The sequence below is a fragment of the Sorex fumeus genome, unplaced genomic scaffold, assembly GCF_029834395.1.
Source record: "Sorex fumeus unplaced genomic scaffold, SorFum_2.1 ptg000109l, whole genome shotgun sequence".
Classification (NCBI taxonomy): Eukaryota; Metazoa; Chordata; class Mammalia; order Eulipotyphla; family Soricidae; genus Sorex; species Sorex fumeus.
This window is the reverse complement of record NW_026606166.1, coordinates 321,805-337,437: the sequence shown is the minus strand read 5'-3', so window position 1 is coordinate 337,437 and position 15,633 is coordinate 321,805. Positions and strand designations below refer to the sequence as shown.

General features: G+C 47.8%; 1 protein-coding gene across 1 annotated transcript in view; it reads left to right on the top strand.

The window, feature by feature from the left end:
* Positions 1–1,549: 1,549 nt before the first annotated feature.
* Positions 1,550–15,633, top strand: part of LOC130042734 (serine/threonine-protein phosphatase 6 catalytic subunit) — a 99,684-nt gene continuing 85,600 nt past the window's right edge. The window contains exon 1 of the mRNA XM_056134925.1: positions 1,550–1,566. The gene's annotated coding sequence lies outside the window, so the exon portion shown is untranslated. The remainder of the gene's footprint in view (positions 1,567–15,633) is intronic.

Here is a 15,633-nt window from a genome sequence, read left to right as displayed (position 1 = left end):
GACCTCACTATTAGTCTGATGAAGCCTGTGGATCCCTACTCAGACCACTTTTAAACGCACAATTAAATACATTAGATTACAAAGAAAATCAATTAAACTGAACAAAAACAAAACCAAAATAAAGCCACCAGAGAGTTAGCTCAATGGGCCGAATGCGTACTTTGCATGCAGGAGGCCTGGGCTCAATCATGGGCACCACATGGTCCCCAGAGTCTCTGGGAATGGGAGTTGAGCCCCTGAGCCTGCCAGGTGAGGCTCCCCAAAACAAAACAAAACCCTGATACGGTAATTCGAGCGTAGATGTACTATCGCATTGAATAACAAGATTTAACAGAGCCAAATACCACCATCAATTAAAAAAAAAAACCCACATAAATAAAATGTTAAGCTATCCGCAACAACTGTAAACATGAATCAGAAATATCTAATTGCTACTAGGTGACAAAGTCACAGGGATCGCTAATTTTATTGTGGTTTTGCTGTCTACATTCATAATTAAAAGAATTGACAGATTACAGTTACCCAATAACAAAGGGGCTGTTATCCTCAGGGTAGTTCAAGAGCCCCTAAACTGCAAACACGGAACTGGTGAATCCCAGGTTTAAAAATCATAATAATAATGATAATTTTTTTTCTGTTGCCAGCCTTGCTCAAAGGGATTTCTACCACGATCTTAAATTAAAGCCACGGCCTCCCCACCGATGCCCAAAGCTCTAGTCTGAAGCAAGCACCACCAGGCCTGCCGGGTTTCTGTCAATTTCACACACTCACTCACACACACACACACACAATCTCATCAATGTCTGCCAATTTCACACACACACACACACAGAATCTTGTCAATGTCTCGGGCTCGCCCAGCGTCGCACGCGTGTGAATTCTGTCAGTAAGAGATCGAGTGGAGGGAAAGGAGAGGGAAGGAACCCACCGCCTCTCGCCTCCGGACCTCCGACAGCCGAGGGCAAGGGGCCAGGTACAGGCTGTGTGTGTGTGTCTGTGTGTGTGCGCGGCCGGTGGGCAGCCCCCAGACCCGAGACCCGCAGGGGCTTGAGCTTGTCAAAAGTCGCCGGGCGGCTCGCGCCACGCAGTTCCCCCCTCCCGCTGGCCTCCCGGACGCCGGTCCCCCCACCTGCCGGCGCGCGAGGCAGGCACCAGCCGCTGCCCCGTCCACGCCGCCCCGCGGACCCCGCGTCCACTCCCGCCCGGCCCCCTCCGCGCCCCTCCCCCACCCCCGCCGCGGGCGGCCGGGGCCCGTCGGCGTCCGCGCGCCCGGCGCTGGGCCGGTGGCGCCCCCCACCCCCACTTCCCCGACGCCGGAGGGAAGGGCCCAGGGGTCAAGCGGCCCCGGCGGCGCGGCCGTCAGGCGCGGCGGCGGCCCTAGGCCAGAGCAGCGCGGGGGCTCGGCGGGGCGCTGCGCGCTCGGGGCCGGACGGCCGTGGACGCGCACTCACCGACGGGATTCTGAAGCAGCGGCCACCGAGGTTTCCGCCGGACAGCCACTCGGCCTCGGAGCCGTCGCCCTCGCAGCGAACTGCCACTGCCACCGCCGCCGCCGCCGCCGCCGCCACTCGCTCGCTGACTTGCCTGCGTCCTGCGGCGGCGCTGCCGCCACTCCACTGCGCGTGCGCGGCGCCGCGGTGCCTTCTGGAACTTGTAGTTCGGAGCCCGCGGGGCAGCGCGCGGAGCCCACTCGGGGCTGGCCGAGGTCTCGCCTCCTGCGGAACCGAGCAGCGTCTTCCCGGAAACTGCTCTGCGCCACATACCTGCGCTTCCGCCTACGGTTACTCTCGGATGGGAAAAGTCCTCCTAAGCCAAGATAGGGAGAGGGAAAACGATTTGGAGAGTTTGTGTTTTTGAAAACAGGTGCCGCTTGACCAGCACACACCGTTCAAGTCTCACGCACTTTCTGTTCCAAGCGTTGCTAATTGTTTCAAGCGGCACCTGGATTTTCAGGGGGTTTAGGTGCTTGGGGTGGGGGATGTAATTCATTTGTGATTGTTTTGATATTTTGTTGTTGTTGTTCGTTTTGGGTTTGGGTAGTTATTTGGAGGGCTTCGGAGGACTACACCCTGCAGCTACTCATGGCTCTGTGCTGGGGGTATCATGAAGATGCTGTAGATTCAACCCGAGAAACTCGCATTCGAAGCATGTGATCAGCCCACTAAGCAATCTCTCCAGTTGGATCTTCCGTCTTAAACCTTATTTCCCACTCCTCTTATTTTAGGCTTTTTTTTGGGGGGGGGAGGGGTTGGTCACACCCGGTGATGCTCAGGGATCACTCCTGGCTCTGCACTCAGAAATCACTCCTGGCAGTGCTCAGGGGACCATATGGGATGCTGGGGATCGAACCTGGGTCAGCCACATGCAAGGCAAACGTCCTCCCCTCCAGCCCCTCCCATTCCTAGGTTCATCAAATTTTATTTATTGTAAACGTAATCATACAGCTTTTTGTTTGGTTGCTTTTGAGGTCATACCTGGGTGGGGGTGAAAGATAAGTTAGTTTACTCCTGGTATTGAGTTACATCTTGCTTGGTACTGGCATTGTGTGACCCCATGGGTGAAACCTGGGCCTTCCCCATGCTACACTCTTGCTACAGCCCTTTGAGCGTCCTCTTTGCCCCCATCCCCCTCTACAGCTTTTTACCACTAATTGACAATTTAAATTTTGGTTTTTCGCAACATTTCATTTTTGTTATTTATTTATTTTTGCTTTTTGGGTCACACCCAGCAATGCACAGAGGTTACTCCTGGCTCTGCACTTAGGAATTACTCCTGGTGGTGCTTGGAGGACTATATGGGATGCTGGGAATTAAACCCAGGTTGGCAGCGTGCAAGGCAAATGCCCTACCTGCTGTGCTATTGCTCAAGCCCCCATTTTTCATATTTCAGATATGTGGACTGAACCCAGCTGTGAGCATTCATAGAAACCTTAGAATTGGGAGGCTCCAAAGGGGTCACTAGTCCAACTGCTGCCCTGGAATGAAAGTTTTCTTGTATATTCCAAATAGATGCTCATCCAGCTAGTATTTCAAGAGTTCTCATTTTAAAGAGCTTCCTACCTGAAGACAGTCTGTTGCATTGATGCTCCAAATGCAAGGAACCAAACCTGCTGGATTCTCTTTTATGTCCTTGCACTGCTGAAAATGAAAAGATCCTGGAGCAATAACAAATGTTTTTCGTTTGACAGCCTTGCAAAAGCTTAAAAACAGTGATTATATCTACCCCAACACCAGGAGTCTCCAGGCAGAGAAGTAACAATAATCATTTCCCAACTATTTCAAGTATGTACGAGCTGCTTTCTAGTTAGTCATCCTCCCTGGTATACTACCTTTAATAATTATACAATTTGGGTGCTAGAGGGGCAGTACAGCAGGTAAAGTGCTTGCCTTGCATGCAGCTGGCATGGGTTTGGTCCCTGGCATCACATATGGTCTCCTGAGTCCCACCAGAGGAGTGATCCCTGAGCATAGTCAGGTGTGGCCCAACCTCTGACACACACGCAAATCATGAAATTTTTGAGCCAGAGAGATAGTACAATGGGTAAGGCACTTGCCTTGCATGTAGCTGACTCAGGTTTGATAAAACAACAACAAAAACAAAAAAAATTGTGAAATTTGTCTTCATATTTATGCCCTTACTTTCTGTTTTGTTTTGAGGCCATATCCAGGAATGCTCAGGGCTTACTTCAAGCTCTGCTCAGGGATTATTCCTGGCAGGGTTCAGGGGATCATATGGGATGCGAGATCAAACCTGGGTCTGCCGTGTACAGGGCAAGAGCCTTATCTGTTGTACTGTCTCTCCAGCCCCTTTTATATCTTTTATTACCACAAAAGCAATTCATGGTATGATTCAGGATTGTTCTCACATGGCCATTTAATTCATTCAAGAATTAGATTCCGTCAGTGACCCTCAAGGCCAAGGAAATAGTTCAAAGGACTGAAGTCCATGTTATGCATGCAGGCTAAACTCTATCCCTGGCACGGTCCCCCAAGCACCAGTGAGGGAAACACCCATCAGTGAGCTGGGAGTGACCCCTGAGCACCATTGGGTGTGGCTCCTAAACGGGAACAGATGATTTGTCAGTGCTAAGCAGAAAGGGAACGGGAAAAAATAAAAAGCAACAAGATACAGTTTTCAATCTACAACAAAAGGATGATTCTCACAAATAAAGGATCACCGGAATAACATAAGGTACAAATTTTTATGCGATGTGCGGGAAAGACTTCATCCTAAGTGGGACCAGGCCCTTTGTGATGAGGGGCTGGGGAAAGGACTCGAAGGGATTGTGTTTTGCATGCAGGAGCCTGGATTTTATTTCCTGGACTCACATGGTTCTCCTGGGCTCTGCTGGGTGTGATTCCGAAGTCCTGAGCAGAGGTAACCCCTGAGTACCTCTGTGTGTAGACCAACAACCAAGTCCATGCCCCCTTCAAAAATAGAGCAGGGCAGGGGGCAGCAAAAGCAGTAGTCCAGAAGGTAGGGTGTTTGCCTGGCATGCAGCCAACCAGGGTTCAATTCCTGCCTCTCATAGGGTCCCCAAAGCACTGCTAGAAGTAATTCCTGAGTGCAGAGCCAGGAGTAACCCCTGAGCATCGCCAGTGTGACCAAAAACAGAAAAACAAAACAAAATAAATTGGAGGAGGCTACAGAAGAATTTCCTGTCTGGCTGGATTTCAGAAAGGGAAATAGCGTGTGAGGATTACTGAGGGAGACATTCACACAGATTGCTCTCAGCACAGAGTGGTAAAACACTGAGTGTTGTGGGCTGGAGTACATAGGCCAGGGAGGAGAGGAGGAAAGTTGGCACCATCAAATGGCATACATCAAACATGGTCAAACATCAAAGTTTGCAAAAATTTCTTGAGGGCTCTGAAGAAACCGCACAGAGTGTGGTTAGTAAAATGAGAACTGAGGCTGGTGCTGGAGAGATGGTAGGCGGGGTAAGGCACTTCCTTGCATGTGGCCACCCTGAGTCGATCTTAGGAACTACCGAGGGTCCCCGAGCACTGCCAGGAGTTATTCCTGAGCAAAGAGCCAGGACTAGGGAGCAGAGCGATAGGATAGCAAGTAGGGCATTTGCCTTGCACGCACCCAACCCTGGTTCAATGCCTAGCAGCCCATATGGTTCCCCAAGCACCACCAGGAGTAATTCCTGAGTGCAGAGCCAGGAGTAACCCCTGAGGACCGCCGGATGTGACCCAAAGAGCCAAACACAGACAGACAGACAGACAGACACACACACACACACACACACACATTAACACAGAATTTTAAATTTGGGGGAGGGCATACCCACCAGTGCTTAAGGCTTATTTGGGCTTGCTCCTGGCTCTGTTCTTAGCCCTGAGTCAAAAATCGAAAAAGAAAAAAAAAAAAAAAGAGCCAGGAATAACCGTTGAGCACCAATGAGTGTGTCCTAAACCACTGGAAGCCCCTGGAGATGGTTTAAAGTACTAGACTCCTAGGATCACAGCACCACAGAGTCTTTCAAGCACTTTGGGGCTAGAGCGATAGCACAGCAAGTAGGGCATTTGCCTTGCATGCAGCCGACCTGATTCATTCGAATGCCTAACAACCCGAATCGGACGTTTACATTTGAATAGATGTGGCTCACTGCCTGCAGTTTCTATCTTCGTTGTCTACGCACCAACATCTCATTATGATGAAAGAGAAATCGAGAAGTTCTACATGGAGCTAGAAAAGTTCTATAAAGAAGACCACACCTTCTACAAGATCATTGTGGGTGATTTTAATGCCAAGATAGGACCGAGAAGATCAGCTGAAGAACTTCACATCGGGACCCATGGCCTAGAATGGAACGAACAGGGTGAGAGACTGTCTGAGTTCATCATGTCGACCAAGACCATTCATGGTAACTCACAGTTCCAGAAGGCAGAATCTAAACGATGGACATGGGAGTCTCCCGGTGGACGATTCCACAACGAAATAGACCACATCATATTCAATCGACGGTTTTGCCTGACTGATGTCGCTGTTGTCCCAAAATTTCGAACGGGATCGGACCACCGTCTCCTTCGTGCAAAATTCTACTTCACAGAGCGGGGAGAAAGGGCTGCAAAGTTCAAAAAGAGAACTCCCAGAACGACCACCAACTGGGAACTCTTTGGTACTATTGCGGCAACATGGGAAGATGCCATTGTTGACAACATTGACGAGGAATACGATCGACTGGTTCAGCACCTCCATGAATGTGCGAGGAACGCCAAGAGAGAGATAGCCACAAAAAGTCGCCTATCTTCGAAAACTCTTGAGCTAATTCGCCAGCGTGGTTTGGCGCATGCCTCAGGCAACCGCAAGCTAACGTCCGAGCTTGCAAAGCAGTGCAGAGATGCGATCAAGGAAGACCTCAAAGAGAGAAGAGCAGAAGTACTGGTAGATGCGGCAGAAGCTGGGAAAAGTATTCGTAAGGCCCGCCTGTCCTTCGCCAACTATAAGACCAAGATGACTGCCCTCCGACGTCCTGATGGATCCATCACATCCTCCAGAACGGCAATGGAGAAGATTATCCATGACTTCTACTCAAATCTCTTCGATAGCCATGTCCACTTGCCGACATACCAAATTCCACAGGATGGGTATGTCGTTCCTAACGTTCTCCCTTCCGAAATCCGACACGCCATTTCGTTGGTAAAGAAGCAAACAGCACCCGGCCCAGACAAGGTCAGACCTGAACACCTGAAGAACCTGCCGTCAGTACTCATCAATACACTGGCTCGGCTCTTCACTCGCTACCTGTCTGAATGCAAGGTTCCGTCCCAATGGAAAACCAGCAGGACCGTACTACTGTTCAAGAAGGGAGACATCCATGACATTGGCAACTATCGCCCGATCTGCCTATTGTCTGTCATCTACAAGCTGTTCACTCGAGTCATCCTGAATAGGATTGGCAGAACACTAGATGAAGGACAACCATGCGAGCAAGCAGGGTTCCGCAAAGGATTCAGCACCATCGACCATATCCACACGGTAACCAAGCTCATTGAGGTTTCTCGGGAGTTCAAGATGCCGCTCTGCTTAACGTTCATTGATTTAAAGAAGGCCTTTGATTCTGTTGAGACGGAAGCGGTCATTGAAGCCCTAGCCAATCAGGGCATTCAAGCCCAATACATCAGGATCCTCCGTGAGCTGTATTGCGGATTCACTACCAGGATCTCACCATTCTACAAAGAAGTGATCGTTGATGTCAAGAGAGGGGTGCGGCAGGGTGATACCATTTCACCGAAACTCTTCAGTGCCACCCTCGAGAACATCATGCGACGACTGGAATGGGAAGGAATGGGAGTGAAGATAGATGGTCGGCAACTACACCACCTCCGCTTTGCTGATGACATTGTTTTAATAACACCAAACATCAGCCAAGCGGCACAAATGCTAGCCGACTTTGACCGTCAGTGTGGAAAGGTAGGACTACAGCTGAATCTTACGAAGACAATGTTTATGAGAAACAGCCTTGTTCCTGACGCCCCATTCGCTCTCAATGGAACGACCATCTCCGAATGCAACAGCTATGTGTACCTAGGTCAAGAGGTCAACATGACAAATGACCTGGCACCCGAGCTGCGCAGGAGGAAGAGAGCGGCTTGGAACGCCTTCAAGAACGTCGAAGAAATAGCTAAGAGGACGAAGAACCTCCGGCTCCGGGCACATCTCTTTGATTCCACTGTTCTTCCTGCATTAACATATGCCTCAGAGACCTGGGCCCTACGCAAACAAGATGAGAACGCCATTCAGGTCTCCCAAAGAAGAATAGAAAGAGCTATGCTTGGAATATCACGTTTCACTCAAATGAGAGAACGAATCCGGAGTTCTGACATCCGTCGACGATCAAGGATCAGGGACGCTGTCTCATATGCCAAGGTGTCGAAAATCAGATGGGCTGGTCACGTAATGAGATTTAAAGACGACCGTTGGACTAGAGCTGTTACTGATTGGATTCTACGGGATGTCAAGAGACCGTGTGGCCGCCCACCTACCAGATGGTCAGACTTCTTTGTCAAGATCATGAACGATCGGTTTGAGGCCCTCCATGTTCCCGGAGCGAAGAGATGCCATTGGGCTACACTAGCACGCGACAGGGACAAATGGAGACGTTACTGGCGCCCGCTCGAGCAAATCGACGACTAACGGGAAGTTAAGTGATTAAGTGATTAAGTGCAGCCGACCTGGGTTTAATTCCCAGCATCCCATATGGTCTCCTTAGTATTGCCAGGTGTGACCCAAAAAAAAAAATCTTTCAAGCACCCAAAACTGAAGCTAAAAACATAAGAAATAAAGCCAGAAGGGATGGGGGTATCGAACCCAGATAAGTCGCATGCAAGGCTAGCACTGTACTATCTCTCTAGTCCCCAATAGTACTTCTTGTGGAATAGAGCTAGGGTACCAGTCTCATCATCTATTACCCGTGGGGCAGAGGCAAACTTGCTCCGTGTGAATAAGTTGTACAGAGAACCTGCCTCATTCACCACTGTCCCTCTGGAACCTGGCTTCCTGCCTAGGCTGTAATCCATACTTGTCCTGTTCTAATGAATGGAATGAATGAAAGTGAACCCTGGCAGAGCTTTTCATTCCACTCCACTCCACTCCGTCTTCCCTGACCCACAGGGCTGGGAAGTGACAGGGCCACAGGGACAGGACTCAGACTGGGTCCTGCCTGCAGGTCAATTCTTTAGACCCCAACTTCACACTCTCCATTCAATAGCAGAATCAAGTAGTCACCAGCTCTGGACTTCTATTTTTAAATTCTTTTCTTGCGTTTGTGTACAGTGGTCCCAGAGATAAGCCAAGAAAGTATGTGCTCTGCCAAGTGACTTAAGGGGCCGTTGACAAGTATTTCTGGGTGAAAATATTTAATCCTCAGATCTGTGAGCAGTTCCCAAAACGTCGTTGCTAGCAATAGGTGGAGTGCAGACACTAGAGTCAAGCTCATCCTCATTCTTCTTATCTGTTCACCAAGAGATCCCAGTTAGGGTTCAAGAGACAGAGCGATGCAGGGCCAAAAAAAGCACTGCAGGCAGGGCACTTGCCTTGCATCAGGCTGACCTGAGTTTGATCCCCGGCACCACATAGGATTCCCCGAGTCCTGCCAGGAGTGATCCTTGTGTACAGAGCCAGGAATAAATCCTGAGCACCACTGGGTATACTCCCCAAAACAAACAAGACAAAACAAAACGAGATCAAGATACTAACTCCAATGAGGAAGTAGAATGAGAAGTGCAAGCTTTGATGCAGGAGCCTGCATTTGATCCCCAACACCACATGGCCCCCAAGTACTGCCAGGACTAACCTCTGAGCACCACTGACTGTGACCCAAAGAGGAGAGAGTCCTAACGTGCATATGCTGGGCCAGTGCGGGTAGAGCGCTTGACTTGCACAATTCCTGGGTCCAATCCCTGGCGCCACATATGACCCCTACAAGGCTGGGAGTGATTTCTGAGTGAAGACTACTTGGACCAAATAGTAAAAAAAAAAAAAAAAAAATAGAAAAGAGAGAGAAAGAGAAAGAAAAGAAAAAAGAAAGGAACGAAAAGAAGAAAAAAGAAAAAGAAAGAAAGAGAAAGAAAGAAAGAAAGAAAGAAAGAAAGAAAGAGAGAGAGGGGGTGGGAGGGATACTGGGATCATTGGGGGTGGAGAATGGGCACTGGTGGAGGAATGGTTACTCGATCTTTGTATAACTGAAACCCAAGCACAGAAACTTGTAAGGTCAACAACTGTACCTCATGGTGTTTCACTAATAAAAATTTTTTAAAAAGAAAAGAAAGAGAGAAGGAAAGAAAGAGAGAGAGAAGGGAAAGAGGGGGAGGGAATGAGGGAGGAAAGGAGAAAGAAACAAAGAAAGAAAGGAAACAAAGTCTATATGCTACTTGGAAAGCAACATTTTATGTTATTATGTATCTTTACTTATGGAAAGAAATGACAGTAGAGTGAGGACACCCGCCACCAGAGGAAAGCAGTACGTATCTAGAAAAATTAGAAAGAGCAAAGAGAAAGGAAAGAAACAGGGCTTGCCCCTCGGACCTGCTTTATCTACTTGGCACACGGTTTGGAAACAGGTTACTTTGAACTGATAGTACACTTAGCTGTGGGAAGTAACAGCTTGTGGAGCGATTAGCAAGTCATCTGAGTCAATTAAGCTATAAACTATTTGATAAGTAAATACAGCATTATCATGAGAAAAAACCTATGTAGCAGAATATTCCACTATAAACTCTGAGACTTGTTTTAAAAGTAAAATAGGTCTGAGGCTGGAACAATAGTACAGCGGGTAGGGATTTGCCTGGCATGTGGCTGACCCAGGTTCGATTCCTGGCACCCATATAGTCCCCCCAGCACTGCCAGGAGTGATCCTGAGTGCAGAGCCTGGAGTTACTCCTGAGCATTGCCGGGTGTGCCTCCCCCCTCAAAAAAAAAAGTAAAATTGCTTTTGAGGGAGATTGAGGGAAGATACTAATTCCAATGCAAAAGTAGAATAAGAGAGAGGGAGACAGAGACAGAGAGTGAGGAAGAGAGAGAGAAAGTAAGAGAGTATGGGGGGAAGAGAGAGGGTCGTATAAAGGAAGAGAAATTACACACCCTGAGCTGAGAGGGGGCAACAATTGAAAAACATGTGCCTCAGAATGCATCATTTTTTTTTCTCTTTTTTATTATTGGGGGGTGGGGGGCATGGCACAAGTAGCGCCCAGCATCCTCCCAGAGCATTACTTGGTGCTGTTCCTGGTGTACAGGGCAGTGGGCGGGTGGGGGGGGAGTACAGGACGGGACCATGAGGTGCTAGGGATGGACCACTGGGGATTAAACTCCTGCATGTGAAGCCTGCATACTAGTGCCGTGTGCCCTCTCCTGGCCTGAGACTGTATTTCCAAGTGGAAAACAGAGATACACCAAGTCTTTTATCCCAGTCAACAATTGCCAGATCAAAAATCAAAGGATGTAGGCCAAAAATTACTTCCCAAAAGACCAGAGAATTAGCATCATGGGTAGGGATTTGCTTTGAAGCAGGTCAACTCAGGTTTGATCCCCGGCACTGCATGTTGTCCCCAAAACCCTACCAGGAGTGATCCCTGAACCCAGAGTCAAGGGTAAGCCCTGAGCACCATCGAGCGTATCCCATCCTTCAAAATATTGCTTCCCGTAAAGCAAAAACACAAATGTGCATCTATGTACTATTGACATGCATCAAACAGCAGGCAAGCATTGGAAACATGCAGTGCAGTTCTCAACACTAAAATCCTTTTTTTTTTCTCCCAGGCCACACCTGGTGGTGTTCAGGGCTTACTCAGGGCACTGTGCTCAAGAATTACTCTTAGCAGGGCTTGGAGGACCTTATAGGGTTCCAGGGATTGACCCTAATCAGCTCCATGCAAGGCAAGTGCCGTGCTTGCTGGACTATCCAGCTCCCTAAGATCTGTTTTCAGTTGACTACTTTTCTTTGGGGGTGGAACCCAGGAGCCACCCCCATACTTGACCAACTGGGGTGGGACTTTAGAGGTTGACAGTGAGGAAACACAAACACAGAACTTTTAGTGTTTTGGTGGCCTCAGATTGGTGCTGGGGGAGTGGCATGGTGCCAGCAAGTGAACCAGTCCCCTAGGCATAGCATGCACATGTTCCTGAGCTTGTTCCCCGGCCCCTCCCTACCTTTCATTTCATTGTTTATTTTTGGTTCTTAGACCCAGCAGTGCTGGGGTTACTCCCAGCTCTGTGTTCAAGAGTCACTCCTGGTAATGCTTTGAGCACCATTTGGTGCTAGGGATCAAACCAGGACCTCCAGCATACAAAGCATGTGCTCAGGGGCCAGAGAAATAGTCCAATGGGTAAGGTGCTTGCCTTGCATGTAGCTGACCTAAGTTTGATCCCTGGCACACATGTGATCCTTCAACTGCTCCAGGATGTCTTCTGAGGATAGAGCCAGGAGTAAACCCTGAGCACAAGGGGGCAAAAATCAAAATTTAAAAAAAATGTGCCTAGTCCTTTGAATTATCTCTTTCTCACTATATCTTTCATTCTCTCTCTCTTTTTGACCACACGAAGCAGCATCTAGATTTGGGGTGTGCGCATGTGCGCATGCGTGTGTATAAAATAGGATTGCAGTGTCCATCACGTTTTGTGTTCCATAACTTGAATTTAGTAATTTCTCTAGAGTGGGGTTAGGGATGTGGCTCCAGTGATAGACTACAAGCCTTGTGTATTAGAGGTCCTGAATTTGTGAGGGTTTTTTTTTTGCTTTGTTTTTTGTTCATTGTTGTTTTTATTTTGTTTTATTTTGTTTTTTGGTCACACCTGGCAATGCTCAGGGGTTACTCTACACTCAGGAATCACTGCTGTCACTGCTCGGGGAACCATATGGGATGCTAGGGATCTAACCCAGGTCAGCAGTGTGCAAGGCCAGCACCTTATCTGCTCCGGCCCAAAGAGGAAGTCCTAATTTGATCCCCCACGTTTTCCCTGGACCCATCTGGATATATCCCCTGAGCATTGCTGCGCTGGGTTTCTGGGAACAGCTGGAGTGACCATTGTCCCCAAATAATAATAATAAACCCCAGGCCTCTTTCTATACCAAACCATACAAAACTGACATCTTCCTTTTCCTCTTGCTTATGCTATAGTGACCAGGGTTACACTCACTCCTTTAGTTCTGGTGTTCGCACAAGTTTTGAAAGCAGGACGCGGGGGTACCACTGGGCAGTCCATAGCCCTCAGTAGGGGGTTGAACTCTCCACTGAAATCACTGTGACATTAGTACCTGAGAGAGCAGAACCAGGAGAGTACTATGGACAGCCCAGTGGCAACCCCGCGTCCTGCTTTCAAAACTTGTGCCTTGGCCTCTAAGACATCTCCCAAACACATTACATCATGGCTTGAAAGTTTGCATGCTATTTTCAGTGTAATTTTCCGCAGCCTAATTAGCATCCCCTATTAATAGACATTTAAGTTGACTCATTACAAAAAGTATGTGAAATAACTGCTACTTTATTTGTGTTTTTATGTGGCCTGGGGAATCAAACCCAGGGACATATTAAAGACAAATGCATTCCTGAATTCCTGGCTGTTCTGTTATTTTATAATTTTGTTTAGTTAGTTATTGGGTTTTTTTTTGGGGGGGAGGGGTTCGCACTAGGCAGTGAACAATGAACTGTGTGATGCCAGGATTCCTCTATACTACTTTTTTTTTTTTTTGCTTTTTGGGTCACACCTGGCGATGCTCAGGGGTTACTCCTGGCTCTGCACTCAGGAATCACTCCTGGTGGTGCTCAAGGGACCATATGGGATACTGGGAATGGAACCCGGGTCAGCCATGTGCAAAGCAAATGCCCTACCTGCTGTGCTATCACTCCAGCCTCTATACTACTTTTTTATTGGGGAAAGTTTTCTGTTTTGTTTTTTATTGTTGTTGTTGTTTGTTTTTTGGTTACATCTAGTGACATTCAGGGCTTACTCCTGGCTCTGCACTCAGGAATCACTCCTGGAGGTGGTCAGGGGACCATATGGGATGCCAGGGATCAAACCAGGCTTGGCCATGTGCAAGGCAAGTGACCTACGCACTGTACTATCACTCCAGCCCTATTGGGAAAATTTTTTTTTAGAAAATGAAACTAGAAAATAAAAAATCACAGAAGATATGCATGGGAGCCATCCTAAACCTGTGTCAGAAAATATCGTCCTAAAGATAACGAAACGTGCGGCTACCTGGAGGGGCCTAGAGTGTATCTTGCTGAGTTAAGTTAATCAGAGGCAGAAACTGACACAGAATGATCTCTCTCATATGCGGGATATAAAGAAGCATATGGTGGAATCGAACTCGGGTCGGCCATCTTGTTCGATTCCTCCGCCCCTCTCGGAGAGCCCGGCAAGCTACCGAGAGTATTCGATATGCCAGACACAGTAACAACAAAGTCTCCAATGGAGACGTTACTGGGTCCGCTCGAGCAAATCGACGATCAACGGGAGGGCCTTTACCTTTACCTTTACCTTATGGTGGAATAACGAATACCAAAGACAATGGAAACAAAGAACATAGAAGCTGGTATTCAGTAGGGAATTTGACATTGGAGGGATCTGAGGGATAGGATAGGGAGGGGGCAACATCTATGGTGAAGGAAAGTGTTCAACTAAATGGAGGAGACGGTGCTGAATGGTGGTAAAATGTTATGTATGAAACCCTGTCAGCAACATGTGCAAAAATAGTGCGAAAACTACATATATATATTTTATAAAGAGTTTCTCACAGAAGCAGACTGGTGGAGGGAGGCAAATGGAGTGTGTGTGGGGGGAACACTGTGAAGGGAAGTGGGCACTGGTGAAGGGACCAGTGCTGTAACATTGTATGCCTGAAACCTAATCATGAATTGCTTTGTGGTTTCACAGTAACTGGAAAAACATTTTATGAAAAATATTTAATGGAAAAAAGAGAAAGAAAGAAAGGGAAGGAAGGAAGGAAGGAAGGAAGGAAGGAAGGAAGAAAATATTCTCCTGTAAAATCCTTTGTTCCACTTTGAAAGAAACAATCCAATGGGAATTAAGGGACAGAACTCATTACTGAGTTCTGTGCCCTTGGTTGTCCTACACTGTCCCCCCCTGGTAGGCTCAGAAATAGGCTCAGAAGCTGATTTACTATAAAACAGATGGAGCTTAGGCTTCTGATTCCCTCACTTGCCTGGGCACCCTTCCATTACCCTGCCAACCTATTCTCTGAAATCATGCGATTCCCACTTCAGCCCAGTGAAATCTACTAACCCTCTTTTTCTACTAGTGCCAAAGCTGTTCAAGCTGATAGTTTCCGGGATGTGCATTACCTGTACTAGAACCTAAACCATGATCAGTTATAATAAACAACCAGTCCTTAATAAAATGATATGCCACGAAACTCCACTGACAACTTTATTTTGTCCTCTTCTATTTTTTTTCTCTTCTATTGTTAAAAAATACTGGGGGAGAGGCAGAGCGATAGTACAGTGGGTAGGGTGTTTTGCCTTGCATGTGGCCGATGTGGGTTTGATTCCCTGATACCCCATAAGGTCCCCCAAGACCCACCAGAGTGAGCCCTGAGTGCAGAGCCAGGAGTAAACCCTGAACACTGCTGGGTATAGGCCCCAACCCAAACTGGGTGAGTAGGGTTTAGGGATCAGTGTTGGCAGTACTTGAAGACCATATGTAGTGTTGGGATCAAACTGGTACTGGCTGCATGCAAGACAAGCACCTCACCTCCTGTACTATCTCTCTGGTCCATATACATATGTATAAATATGTCACTGTCCTCCCATTGTTCATCGATTTGCTCGAGTGGGCCCAGTAACGTCTCCATTGGAGACTTGTTGTTACTGTGTTTGGCATATGGTATACATCACAGGTAGCTTGCCAGGCTCTGCTGTGTGGGCTAGATACTCTTGGTAGCTTGCCGGACTCTCCGAGAGGGGCAGAGGAATCGAACTCAGGTTGGCCATGTTGGCTTCATGCAAGGCAAACGCCCTACCGCTGTGCTATCGCTCTAGCCCCATGTATAAATATATATACTATAAATATATACTGTATATCGTATATATATTTTATAATATATATTATATATGTGTGTATGTATTTTTCGAATCACCATGATACTCAGTTACAAAGTTGTTCAAG